The sequence below is a fragment of the Eschrichtius robustus genome, chromosome 12 (assembly GCF_028021215.1).
Source record: "Eschrichtius robustus isolate mEscRob2 chromosome 12, mEscRob2.pri, whole genome shotgun sequence".
NCBI lineage: Eukaryota > Metazoa > Chordata > Mammalia > Artiodactyla > Eschrichtiidae > Eschrichtius > Eschrichtius robustus.
In genome coordinates, this window is record NC_090835.1 from 4,893,335 (window position 1) to 4,906,873 (window position 13,539).

Genomic DNA, 13,539 nt, shown 5'->3' on the forward strand with positions numbered 1-13,539 from the left:
CATGAGGATTGTGGAAAGAGTGCTCAGAACTCTGCAGACTTTGGAAATACAGTAGAGCTTTTTGCCTTAGCTGAGAGAATGTTTGTGACTTCTCTGTTAGTGCCTGCGAGTTGAGTGGTAGGTACTGTGCTCTTACTGCCCATTTGATTTGTTGCCTGATGACAATAGTGCAATATTATGGGGAGGATTTGTACCTTGCTTTACCAGTGTTTAGACTTTTAAAAAGATAAACTTCTTTCTTGAAAGTGTAAGGTGAAAATTCTGTTCTCTTTCTTCAGAGCTTTCTGCTTGGCTGTCCTGGTGCATATCGTTCATGGAAACCCCCAGGAATGTGTTCTTGATTTTAAGAAGTATGAATTTGCTGTAAAAGCTGAGTTTTTTTTAACATTCCTATATTTGAATTATTTAAAAAAGAGTTTGAGAACTTTATCGTTTTAATCATCTAATTAGCTGTGGCATGTAAAACTTGTTGACGTTCAACAGTCGCTTGTTTTTTATTCATTGAGAAATCGGCTTCATCATTTACTAAGATGGAGACTTATTTTTAGGGCTACAACATTATGGCCTATGGTATTTGGCCCATAGCAAATACAGAGAAAGTGGTGACTACTGTCTGATTCTAGAATCATTTGCAAGCCTGATGTGAAAATGTAGCAGTTTTCCCAGATTTTACCTTTTGCATGTTCTGAAATTGCTGAAAACTGACAAAATTTTAAGTTTGTTTTTCTCTTTAATTTTGCTGATCAGTTTCATGGTTGACAACTTATGTATATGAAGAATATTTTATTTTTATTTTATTATTATTATTTTTAAAATTAATTAATTAATTTTTTTTGGCTGTGTTGGGTCTTTGTTTCTGTGCGAGGGCTTTCTCTAGTTGCGGCGAGCGGGGGCCACTCTTCATCGCGGTGCGCGGGCCTTTCACTGTCGCAGCCTCTAGTTGCGGGGCACAGGCTCCAGACGCGCAGGCTCAGTAGTTGTGGCTCATGGGCCTAGTTGCTCCGCGGCATGTGGGATCTTCCCAGACCAGGGCTCGAACCCGTATCCCCTGCATTGGCAGGCAGATTCTCAACCACTGCGCCACCAGGGAAGCCCTATGAAGAATATTTTAGATTACCATCCAAGAATCTAAACTATAATTTGGTTATGCTTAAGAACGCATTCTTGTTTTGAGACATGTACCCCAAATATTTGTTAATTATTCTATTTCCTTTAAGCTGAGCAACCCCCTCCTTCCACCTGAAATCCTCTTTCTACACATTCTTTTGCATTCTACATGATCTTAGGCATGTTTAAAAACACACTTCTACATTTCTTTAGCAGGGGCAATGTGGTTTAAAACCACTTTATTTCCAGTAGTGTATATTTAGGACAAATGCATGTGTGTGTAGGTGGAACATGTTTGCAGTTTACTGTGACACAGCAGGTGAACAAGAATGGTGCTTCGTTTTATTTTTAAATTAAAACAACTATGAAGAAAAATGCCAAACAATACTAGTAAATCAAACTTTGGAAATACCTCAAGCATAGTAGAATTACATAATGGCTTCAGCTGGCTCTTATCAGCTGGTTTTTGTCTGGGATTTGTCTGATGGAGCTGCTATAATGAATTTAGCTGACTGCCAGCCAGCAGTTAACACTGTGCCGATTCTACAGTTGCAGAATTCCACAGTTGTCAGTGTTCTAGTCCTAGGGTGTAGCCCCTCAGCATAGTGTGGTTCATAAATGACTGCACTGATGATTTCTGTTAGAACTCAGCACCCATTGGACCCAGGTGCCAGCATTTGTTATTCGTTCAGGATGTGTCGTAACGGCCAGTTGTATGCTAGACACTGTTAGAGGTGATGGGGTTTTTAGGGTGAACTGAACTTAGCTTCTTGGAGCGTACTATCTAGTAGGGTAGGCAGACAATCATTGGCTAGGCAGATATCTAATATAATTTCAAAGTATTATATTAGATGGTAATAAAGTATTATGAAAACAACAAAGCTGAGTAAAGAGAGAAGAATGATGGGGAGGGGCAGGATACACTTAAACAGGATGGTCAAGGTGGTCCCCTTTGAGGAGTGACATTTGTGTGGAAACATGATTGACAAGAAGTGACTAACAACGAGAAGGCCAGTATGACAGAAATAAAGGGAACAAGAGAGAGAAGGGTAGGAGATAAGGTGGAGAAGGAAGATAGAGGCCAGGTCATCACGTAAGGCCTTGTAGGTCATAGTTAAAGAACTTGGGTTTTATTTTGAGTGTGATAGGGAACCAGTCACACTTAAAATAAGGATTTTAGTGGAGCAATAGTGTGACCAGATCTGTGTTTTAAGGTCTCTCAGTAGAGAATAGATTTAGAGGCTTTGGGAGTGGACATTGTGACTCCTGGTGTAATCTAGGCAAGAGAAGATGGTGCTTTAGGTTAGATTGGTTGGGTTGGGTTAAAGTAGTTGGATTTTGGAGGGTCTGACAGTACATGATGGATGATTAAATGTGGTGGGTGAGGAAAATACTAAAGGAATCAAGGATCATAACTAGGTTACTTTATTGTGTGGATAAGCACTGTTATTACCAAAAATAGTAATATAGCTATCATGTGGTAATAGCTGTCATGGATTAAGTGACCACTATGTACCAGACAGTGAATTTTTCATAGTTTGTAGTTTTTCATTTACTTCTCATAGCCACCTCTTAAAATATAGTTGTGCTTATTTTACAGATGAAGAAATTAAGGCTTAGATGTTTTTTGCCTAGATTCACACAGCCAAAAAGGTTACTCATCAACAGGTCTCTGACTTCAAAATGCAAGCTCAGTTTATTTAGTCATTCAACAAGTACTCTTCTAGGAGTTAAGTATACAGAGGTTATCAAAGCTGAGTCACTGTTCTCATGGAGTTTAAGAATTTATAATTTGGGTGTTAAAAAATTTTACCGTAAGAGTCTATACAGTTTTGTGGACCAAGTGTGTAGGAGGACCTTGCTTACATGAATGTTGGATTTTTGGTAGCCTTAATCTTCTGGAATGTAGCTTTGACCATGCACATAAGCCTGTCCTGAAGCCTTTTCATTACTCGGTAGGCTAGGGCCTTTCTAGCCTAGTAGGTTCTTTCTCTTCTGTTGTGCTCCTTAATACACAGGCTTGATTATCTCTCTTTCTCATATCGGGTTGTCAATAGCAAATGCTGAGGAGTAGGGGAGTCCATAGAGGTGTAAATACTATCAAGTCAGAAGTGGCAGTGGCAACCAGAGTGTAAGAAATACCTGAAGAATAGAAAGGAGACACAGAACTCTGTTGTCTGTTACATTCATTATCATTATTGTTTTGAAACTTTTCCATCAAACTACCGCTAAAATTAGATTAAATGCCTGCTCTTTAAACCTGAAAGTTCTTTGAAGTCATGTTTTATGCCTGATGATTTTTGTTGCTCTTTGGTTTTTGAATTTTACTTCAATTTTACTTCAAAACAGGTGTATTATAAAAATATTTTAAAATATTAGTTACTTTATTAACCTCCCTCACTCAAGTCTGAGTAAAATTGTTTTCTTAGGAAAATATACTATATTTATATTCCATAGATAACCAGAGGTTACTCATAGTAACTTATAAATCATTAAGAGAAAGTTGAAGTATAGTCTGTTTGGAAAGCTAGGGAAGGATCTTCTATATCAGAAAATTTTAACATATGTTAGATTTTCATGGCACTAGAATCATCATACTGTGTTAGAGCTAGAAGGATTATTATAGGTCATCTCTTCCAACTCCATATTTTGCAGAGGAGGCAGGTAACTTGAGGTTATGTGGGTTAAATGAAATAGCATATAAACATCTGTGTGCTCAGGGTGTTGCCTAGCTCATAGTAGATGCCTAAGAGATGCTGGGTTTTGTTTTTCTTTATCTGTCAAGTCTGTTCCTTTTATATTTTCTCATATTTCACTTTCTGGAAATTTTATTTTCCTGGTCCTAGAGATAGATGTGTTCCAGAGAAGCCACTGAACAAGAGAACATCTGGTATCTTGTCCCCTGCCTGCTCAGGTATCTTCCCTTGAGATTTGCTGAACAGAGCGACAAGGGCTTAAGAAGACCCATGTTGCTTGCCTGATTGGTCACGTGTGTGTGTTTTATAAACAGTGGCAATGTTTGAGAAGCTTGAATTTAAATGTATCACCTGAGTTTTGATTGTACCTTTAAGAGTATGTACAATAGGTCAATTTAAGGATTTCTCTAAGCTCCTTCCTTTAAAATCCCTTGATCTTGGTGATTGTCACCTGTAAACCGGTGAAGTGAACACCTGTTAACCAGTGAAGTGAACACCTGTTGTTTGTTTCTGTTCCCCCTTTCATTGTAACTGTATCCCATATTTTTCTCTGAGGAACTGTCAGCCCTTATTCCTTATTACCTAGCCATTCATTTGAGCCATTTTAATGAGATTGACCCCATCTTTAGCTCTAGTGGAGAGCCTGATTAGCTTAAGTCAGTCAGTAAAGGCCAACCATTTGGACATAATGATTTGTTCACAGTGACTCACTGGAGGCCAGTGAGATGTGAAGTCATGTTTGGGGCTCCTTACTCTGAAGAGCTTCCCTGGGAAATGCTGTTTACCTGAAGGCATTACCAGAAAGTTCCAAAAAGCAAAACTTGAATTTGTCACCTATCGGCAACTATTTACGTAGCATTTACATTGTATTAGGTATTGTAAGGAATCTAGAGATGAATTAAAGTGTATGGAAGGATGTGTGTAGATCATATGCAAATACTATGCCGTTTTATATAAGGTGCTTGAGCATCCTTGGACTTTGTTATCTGCAGGGGGTCCTGAAACCAATCCCTTGCAGATACCTAGGGAAGATTATACCACATTTTAGTTATTCATTCATCAGTTGGTGGGCATTTGGGCTGTTTCTACCTTTTGGCTATTAGAAGTAATGCTGCTATGAACATTCTGATGTCCTAAGGTTCTAATAACCTGCAAGTCTACCCTGAAGTCCTATAATTCCAGTCTGCAGGAGAGAGAGAAGCCTGATGATTTTTGTTGCTCTGGGCAGGCTTTTGAAAGGTTAAAGAATAATTTATTAGGTTTTATTTGGAAATATTGAAATAGAAGTAACCAGAGTTTTTTTTTTTTGGCTGCACAGTGCAGCTTGCAGGATCTTAGTTCCCCAACCAGGGATTGAACCTGGGCCCCCTGCAGTGGAAGCACAGAGTCCTAACCACTGGACTACCAGGGAATTCCAGGGAGGATATTTTTTTTTATATAACATTTGGAGTTCACAGGGGTCCTGAGACTCCAAGCCAGAAGTAGGTCTGATTTAGTCCTTCGTACCTCATTTTTAAGATGAAGCCACAAGGTCCATGGAGATGCATGGGCTTTCCCAGTGCCTCCAAATTTAGTATCGATGACTTTAATGGTGTTTTTACCAGTAATGATCAACATGCTATCTTTTTTTTTTTTTTTAAATGACATGGTAGGTTTAGGCAACTATAAACATTCTTTTTAAAAAATTTATTGTGGTAAAATATACATAACATAAATTTACCACCATGTACCATACACATAATATAAATTACCGCATAATTCAGTGGTATTAAGTACATTTACAATATGTTGCACCCATCACCACCATCCATCTCCAGAACTTTTTCATCATCCCACACTGAAACTCTGTACCCTTAAACTCCTCACCCCACTCTCCCCTCCTGTTCCTGCCAACTACCATCCTACTTTCTTTTTTTTTTTAATCCTACTTTCTTTCTTTATGAATTTGACTACTCTAGGTATGTCATGTAAGTGGAATCATACAATATTTGTCCGTTTATGACTGGCTTGGTTCACTTAGCATAATGTCTTCAAGGTTCATCCATGTTGTAGCATATATCAGAATCTCTTTGCTTTTTTTTTTTTAATTAATTATTTTTTGGCTATGTTGGGTCTTCGTTGCTGCTCGCGGGCTTTCTCTAGTTGCGGCGAGCGGGGGCTACTCTTCGTTGCTGCACGTGGGCTTCTCATTGTGGTGGCTTCTCTTGTTGTGGAGCACCAGCTCTAGGCGTGTGGGCTTCAGTAATTGTGGCACATGGGCTTAGTTGCTCTGCGGCATGTGGGATCTTCCCGGACCAGGACTCGAAGCCATGTCCCCTGCTTTGGCAGTCGGATTCATAACCACTGTGCCACCAGGGACGTCCAGAATCTCCTTGCTTTTTAAGGCTGAATGATACTTCCTTGTATGTATATAGCATATTTTGTTATCAATTCATTGGTCAGTGGACACTTGGCTTGCGTCCACCTTTTGGCTGTTGTGAATAATACTGTGAACGTGGGTGTGCAAATATTTTGAGTTACTGCTTTCAATTCTTTTGGGTCTACATCCAGATGTGGACTTGCTGGATCATATATTCAATAGTAATTCTAATTTTAATTTTTTGAGGAACTGCCATACTGTTTTGTGTAGCAGCTACGCCATTTTACATTCCCATCAGCAATGCACAAGAGTTCCAATTTCTTATATCCTTGCCAACACCTCCCTTCCTTTCTTTTTCTTTCTTTCTTTTTGATAATAGCCATGTGAAGTGCTGTCTCATTGTGTTTTTGATTTTCATTTCCCTAATGATTAGTGATGTTGCACCTCTTCATGTTCTTCTTGGCTGTTTCTTGTATCTTTTTTGGAAAAATGTCTGTGCTGATCTTTTGTCTGTTTTTAAATTGTGTTGTCTTTTTTATTATTGAGTTCTAAGAATTCTTTATTCTGTAGTCTATAGAATATTTGTATTCTAGATGCAAGTCCCTCATCAGATGCATGATTTGCAAATATTTTTTCTCATTCTTTGGGTTGTCTTTTTACTTTCTTTATAGTGTTCTTTGGAGCAGAAAAGTTTTTAAGTTTGTTAAAGTCCAATTTACCTTTTTTTAAAAAAATATTTTGTTTACTTATTTATTTAGCTGTGCTGGGTTTTAGTTGCGGCATGCATGTGTGATCTAGTTCCCTGACCAGGGATCGAACCTGGGTCCCCTGCACTGGGAGCACGGAGTCTTATCCATTGGACCACCAGGGAAGTCCCTATCTGTTTTTCTTTTGTTGCTTGTGCTTTTAGTGTTATATCTTAAAAACCACTGCCAAATTCAAGGTCATCAAGATTTACTCCTTTGTTTTCTTTTAAGCGTTTTATAGTTTTATGTTTTTAGCTCTTAACATTATTTAGGTCTTCATCCATTGGGTTAATTTTTGTATATGCTCTGAAGTAGGGGTACAGCTTCATTCTTTTGCATGTGGATATCTGAATTGTTTGGCACCCTTCTCAGTTGTGTTCTACTGATCTATATGTCTATCCTTATGCCCGTTCCACACTGTTTTGATTACTGTAGCTTTGTGTAATTAAGTTTTGAAATTGGGAAGTATGAGTCCTCGAATTTTGTTCTTTTTCAAGATTATTTTGGCTGTTCTGGCTCCCTTGAATTTCCATATGCGTTTTAGCGTCAGCTTGTCAATTTCTACAAAGAAGCTGGCAAAGAAGCCTATTCTATTAGGGCTTGTATTGAATCTATAGATCAGTTTGGAGAATACTGCTGTCTTAACAGCAAACTTGTTTTTACTGCTTTGGACATCCATGGACCAACATTCTTATACCTCCTGGGTTTATCTGTTCTCTCAATTTCAAATCAAGTTCCCAGCTTGGATCCTTGCTCCATTCAGTTGTAGTGGGTTCTAAAGGGGCAGGATCATGAATATAAACATATAAACATCGCTGCTCAGGGCTTATTCCTATGGGTGAAGGAAGGATGTTCTCAAAAGAGGAGTGTGGGATTGGGAGACAACATAGAGTTGTCCACCACACTTTTCACTGATGGAGGCAATGTATGTAGGCAGGTTGGAAAGGCTGTGGAACACTAAGAAAGTATAGTGACATAGAAGCCTTGAGATACATCCATGGTTGGAGCAGGAGGAAGACTAGAAGCCAATAAACAAGGTAGAGGAGATATAGTTGGAGACAGAAGAAACCCCTGGAAGTGCAGTATAATGAAAGTCTCTTTAGGAGGAAGAGAGAAGGAGCATTAGGCTGAGAAACACTCTAGATTTGATTACTAGGATTTTATTGATCAGACTTGCTTAAAAGCCTGATAGATAAGTAATGGCAGAGTACAAGGTCATTAATTTAAAGAATGTATTGTCTCTGCTAGACTAGTGTTTCACCACTTCAGTCATTCAAGTATCATCTTCCTAACTTTTACTAGAACAGAGAACCATCTATAGTAGTGCTTATTTAATATTTTCTCTTAAATAGCTCACTGTTTTATTTTTTTGGCGGTGCCGAGGCTTGCAGGATCTTAGTTCCCCGACCAGGGATCCAACTTGTGCCCACTGTGGAGTCCTAACCACTGGACTGACTGCCAGGGGATTCTCTGGAACTTTAAAAAAGGTGAAGTAGTTTGAGGCTGTTGAGTTATAGAGATAAAGGCTAGGTGATAGCCTCATCCTAAATTGCAGGAGCAAAGCAGGTGCAAGCTTCTTTGCTGGAAATGTAGTGATGTATCAAGGGTGGATGGTTGTGACTCACTCTCTTGTGTTGACTTCTTTTGCACTAAAATGGAGGGAACTATGTTATAAGCACTTCCAAAATACACAGTCAAAATGAATCCAGAAGAAGCTGCCAGGAGAATAGGAATCACATATAGTACTAGATTCCTTTGCTGCTATTTTAATAAAATAAAAACAGTATTAACTTGTAGTTAGATATTAGGGTCTGTAGTGGCTTTGAGTTTGAAAACTATATTTTTTAATTAAAAAGGGAGATTATGAAGTGTTATAGAGGTATTAAAGATACCAAACTGATAATTCTTCCTTATCATAATCTTTATCTGATTGATTTAGTATTATTTTATGTCGTGTCCACAAATCCTCTAAAATTATTTTTGTAAACCATGAATAACGTATGGCCCATGCTTTGGGAAACCCTACACTGCTAGACTGACTATTCTATTCTATTCATGTTGATCAACCACCCAGAATATCTCAAGACCCAGCACAGGTCTCACTAACTCCTCTACAAGGGAGAATGTGCTTAAGGGGTATAGGATCATGTCATAAATTGTACCGATGTTTTCTTAGGTCAGTCTCCCAAGGCAGTATAAATAAAAGCAAAAATAAACAGGACCTAATGAAACTTACAAGGTTTTGTACAGCAAAGGAAAGCACAAATAAAACGAAAAGATAACCTACAGAATGGGAGAAAATATTTGCAAATGATGCAACTGACAAGGGCTTAATTTCCAAAATGTACAAACATCTCATACAACTCAACAACAAACAACCCAATCGAAAAATGGGCAAAAGACCTAAATAGACATTTCTCCAAAGAAAACATACAGATGGCCTATAGGCACATGAAAAGATGCTCAACATCGCTGATTATTAGAGAAATGCAAATCAAAACTACAGTGAGGTACCACCTCACACCTGTCAGAATGGCCATCGTTAAAAAGTCTGCAAATAACAAATGCTGGAGAGGGCGTGGAGAAAAGGGAACCCTCCTACACTGTTGGTGGGAATGTAAGTTGATGCAGCCACTATGGAATATAGTATGAAGGTGCCTTAAAAAACTAAAAATAGAGTTGCCATGTGATCCAGCAATCCCACTCCTGGGCAGATATCTGGATAAAACTATAATTCAAAAAAATACATGCACCCCTATGTTCATAGCAGCACTATTCACAATACCCAAGACATGGAAACAACCCAAGTGTCCATCGACAGATGAGTGGGTAAAGAAAATACACACACACACACACACACACACACACACACACAGTGGAGCAATAAAAAAGAATGAAATAGTGCCATTTGCAGCAACATGGATGGACTTAGAGATTATCATATTAAGTGAAGTAAGAAAGAGAAAGACAAATACCATATATGTGGAACCTAAAATATGACACAAGTGAACTTATATACGAAACAGAAACAGACTCACAGATAGAGAACAGACCTGTGGTTGCCAAGGGGGAAGGGGGTGGGGGAGGGATGGAGTGGGAGTTTGGGGTTAGCAGATGCAAACTATTATATATAGAATGGATAAACAACAAGGTCTTATTATATAGCATAGGGAACTATATTCAATATCCTGTGATAAACCATAATGGAAAAGTATACAAAAAAGAATGTATATATATATGTATAATTGAATCACTTCATTGTATAGCAGAAATTAACACAACATTGTAAGTCAGCTATACTTCAGTTAAAAAAAGGAGAGTATAGGATCATGTAGAACTTTAAAAATGTGAGCTGTTTCCTTCCATCCCTTCTCTCCCCCCACTTCTCTACCCCCCCTTTCCTCTCTCCCCTCTCTCCTCTCTCTGTCTCTGAAGAAAAGAAAAAAAGGCATCGTCTAGGTGAGTGTTGGTGGTGGTAGTTTGAGATTGCTAGAAAGGGTCACAAAATTATGGATTCTTGTCCTTGATGCACAGATGTCATCCAGAGATTTCCCTCCACTAACCTCTTGGGGATTTTGTTAGTTTCTTTCTTGTGTTGGATGCCCTTTTTCCTGTATGCCATCTCTTTCTTGATTTACTCTTATTCATGTGACAAATCCCTTGAGACAGGGATCGTGAAGGGTAAAATATTTTTGGTAATGAATGGCAGAAAATATCTTTCTTCTACAGTAGTTTTGCTGATTATTCTACATTGGAAATACTTTTCCCTCAGAATTTAGACGACTTTGCTTCATTATGTCTTCTAGCTTCCAGGGTTGAGAAATTTGAAGCCATTCTGATTCCCAGTCCCTTGTATTTTTTTTTTTTTTCTGTAGAAGTTTGTAGAATTTTCTGTTACCCCATTATTGTAAAATTTAATGTGCTAGGCATTTGATGGACTACATTCTGATAATTCCAGTTAATCTGATAGCTGAAGTCATTCAGGGGTGTGTGTGTGTGTGTGTGTGTGTGTGTTGCCTGTGTGTTCTGGTCTTTATCATACATGTTAGAAGCTTTCCTAAAATGTCTTGTAATCCTTGGCAGTCTGTCTATTTTTAAAAGGACAGTATTAAACAGCTGATTGGAATGCTTGGGTTAGGCTTGCTGTCTTTGAGCTTCATTATAAGGTAGGGGAACTAATGTCAGTTTCTTTGAGCCTGGTTGCCCAGCTATGGAAGAGGCTGTTTGGTCTTTGTATTTAAGCATTCAGTTAGCATAGTTTTCAGAATAGCATCCATGCTCTCAACTGTACCTGAAATCCCCCAGTCTAGAGACCCTCCCTTTTACCTTTTCCAGGAATAAAGACCGGGGCCACCTTTTTAGAAGGGTTTCAGAGAGCTCTTTGGGAATTAGGCTGTTGAGTTCTATTTTTCTTCGATAGAGTATAAAAAAACACAAAATAATCTCACTCAACACCTAACCTGCTGTTCGAAAGCTGACCTAATGTGAAATTCTTAAAGTTACACCCACTGGTGTTGCCTTTATCAGTCGGTATCTTTACTCTCTCAAACTTTTAGAAACCTTTGTCACTTCTAAGAAAATGAAACAACACAACCTTCCTTTTCCTGGTTAAACTTACCTTACTCCCCTGCCTCAAAGAAAAAAAAAAAAAAAGATCAGAGAAAATAAATAGCAACTAGTTGCTTCAGCAAATAAGCTTATCTTAAAAACAAAAATTCACCCCAGACCAATTTTAAAATATTGAAAACATGACAGTAGCAGCACTAATGCGTAATTCTTCTCTTTTGACCCAGTAATCTCACACCTAGTTGTTAAGCAAAATACCTGTATATCTGAGGTGTTGATTTAAGGTTCTCTGTTAGGATAAATAAGGCACAGCATTGTTTTTAAGATGTGTTCTGATTTCAGAGATTTTTAAATCTGAAAAAATATGTGACTTAAAAATAGGTTAATGATGCATATATACAATGGAATATTACTCAGCCATAAAAAGGAACGAAATTGAGTTATTTTAATGAGGTGGATGGACCTAAAATCTGTAATACAGAGTGAAGTAAGTCAGAAAGAGAAAAACAAATACTATATGCTAATGCACATATATGGAATCTAAAGAAATGGTACTGATGAACCTAGTGGCAGGGCAGGAATAAAGACACACGTAGAGAATGGACTTGAGGACACGGGGAGGGGAAAGGGTAAGCTGGGACGAAGTGAGAGAGTAGCATCAACATGTATACATTACCAAATGTAAAATAGATGGCTAGTGGGAAGCAGCCACATAGCACAGGGAGATCAGCTCGGTGCTTTGTGACGACCTAGAGGGGTGGGATAGGGAGGGTGGGAGGGAGGCTCAAGAGGGAGGGGATATGGGGATATATGTATACGTATAACTGATTCACTTTGTTGTACAGCAGAAACTTAACACAACATTGTAAAGCAATTCTAGTCTAATATAAAGATATTAAAAAATAGGTTAAGGATGAATTACATCCAACACAGTGGGGTATGATTAGACAAATGACTGTGAAATATTTAAAATTGGAAGGAGAATAATGTAACATAGGATGTGGATTGAGACTGCAGTTGTGCACATGTACACATATGGACAAGGATGAAGGCCGCAATTAGCCCCAAAGACACCATTGCTAAATAGCAAAAGGTCCATAGCTCAGCTAGCAGGACTGCCCCCTTCATGTGATTTAGGAGAATCCCCTTCTTTTAGGCTGATGCTGTCTGTGTACGAGGCACATTGAGGCGTAGGCTCATTTTCTACCCTCTCATTTCCTATGCTGAGTGTCCTTGTTTAAGGCAGAAGCTATAATAATATCAGTGTCAAGCACAGTGTTAAATGCTTTACAAACATTGTTAACAATTTTCATGACAACCCAATGAGTATTATTATCGCTTTTTACAGTTAATCCTTCAGCGCAGACATCTTTTGAACTCCATAATTGTGTGTCTACTGCCTACGTAGTTTATTTGCAATATAGCAGCTGGACTAGTTCTTTTAAGATCTTAGGCAGATTGTGTGTCTCCTCTGCTCAGAACTTTTCAGTGGCTTCCCATTTCACTCAGTAAAAGGCAGAGTCCTTACAGCGGTGACCTACAAAACAGTATGTTAACCACATTGTCCCTCCTCCCCCAACTGTACTCTCACTTCACTGAACTCCATGATCTCTTTGCTATTCCTTGTACACAGGACACTCCTGCTTTAGGGTTTTCACTGGCTGTTCCTTCTGCCTTGACTGTCCCCGCCAGCTACTTGCAGGTCAAACTCCCTGACTTCTGATCTCAGCTCTTACCTCCTCAGTGAGGCCTACTCTGACCTCATTATGTAAATTGCAACTTGTCTCCTTTCCCCCAGCACTTATCATCCACTGTCATGTTATATAATTCACTTTATTGTGTGTCCTCCACTGGAAGATATGCTTCTCCTGAGATCAGGGGTCTTTGTCTCTAATTCACTGAATTAACCCAAGCATCTAGAGTAAAGCAGGGTCTGGTACATAATAGTTGCTCAGTAATGTTTATTGCATGAGAGATTGAGTGAGAAAATTGGTGTGGGGGAAGTTAAGCAATTTGGCAAAAGGCCACACAGCTAATAAATGGTGGAAATAGATTTTGAACAAAT

The 13,539-nt window shown here is 38.6% G+C and overlaps 1 protein-coding gene and 1 non-coding gene across 2 annotated transcripts in view; one reads left to right on the plus strand and one right to left on the minus strand.

The window, feature by feature from the left end:
- The window catches only part of RAF1 (Raf-1 proto-oncogene, serine/threonine kinase), a 71,922-nt gene that overhangs the window by 15,562 nt on the left and 42,821 nt on the right, over positions 1-13,539 (plus strand). The window lies entirely within an intron of this gene.
- TRNAG-UCC (transfer RNA glycine (anticodon UCC)) lies at positions 5,142-5,214 on the minus strand. Its single transcript has one exon. It is a non-coding gene; the product is annotated as a tRNA-Gly (tRNA).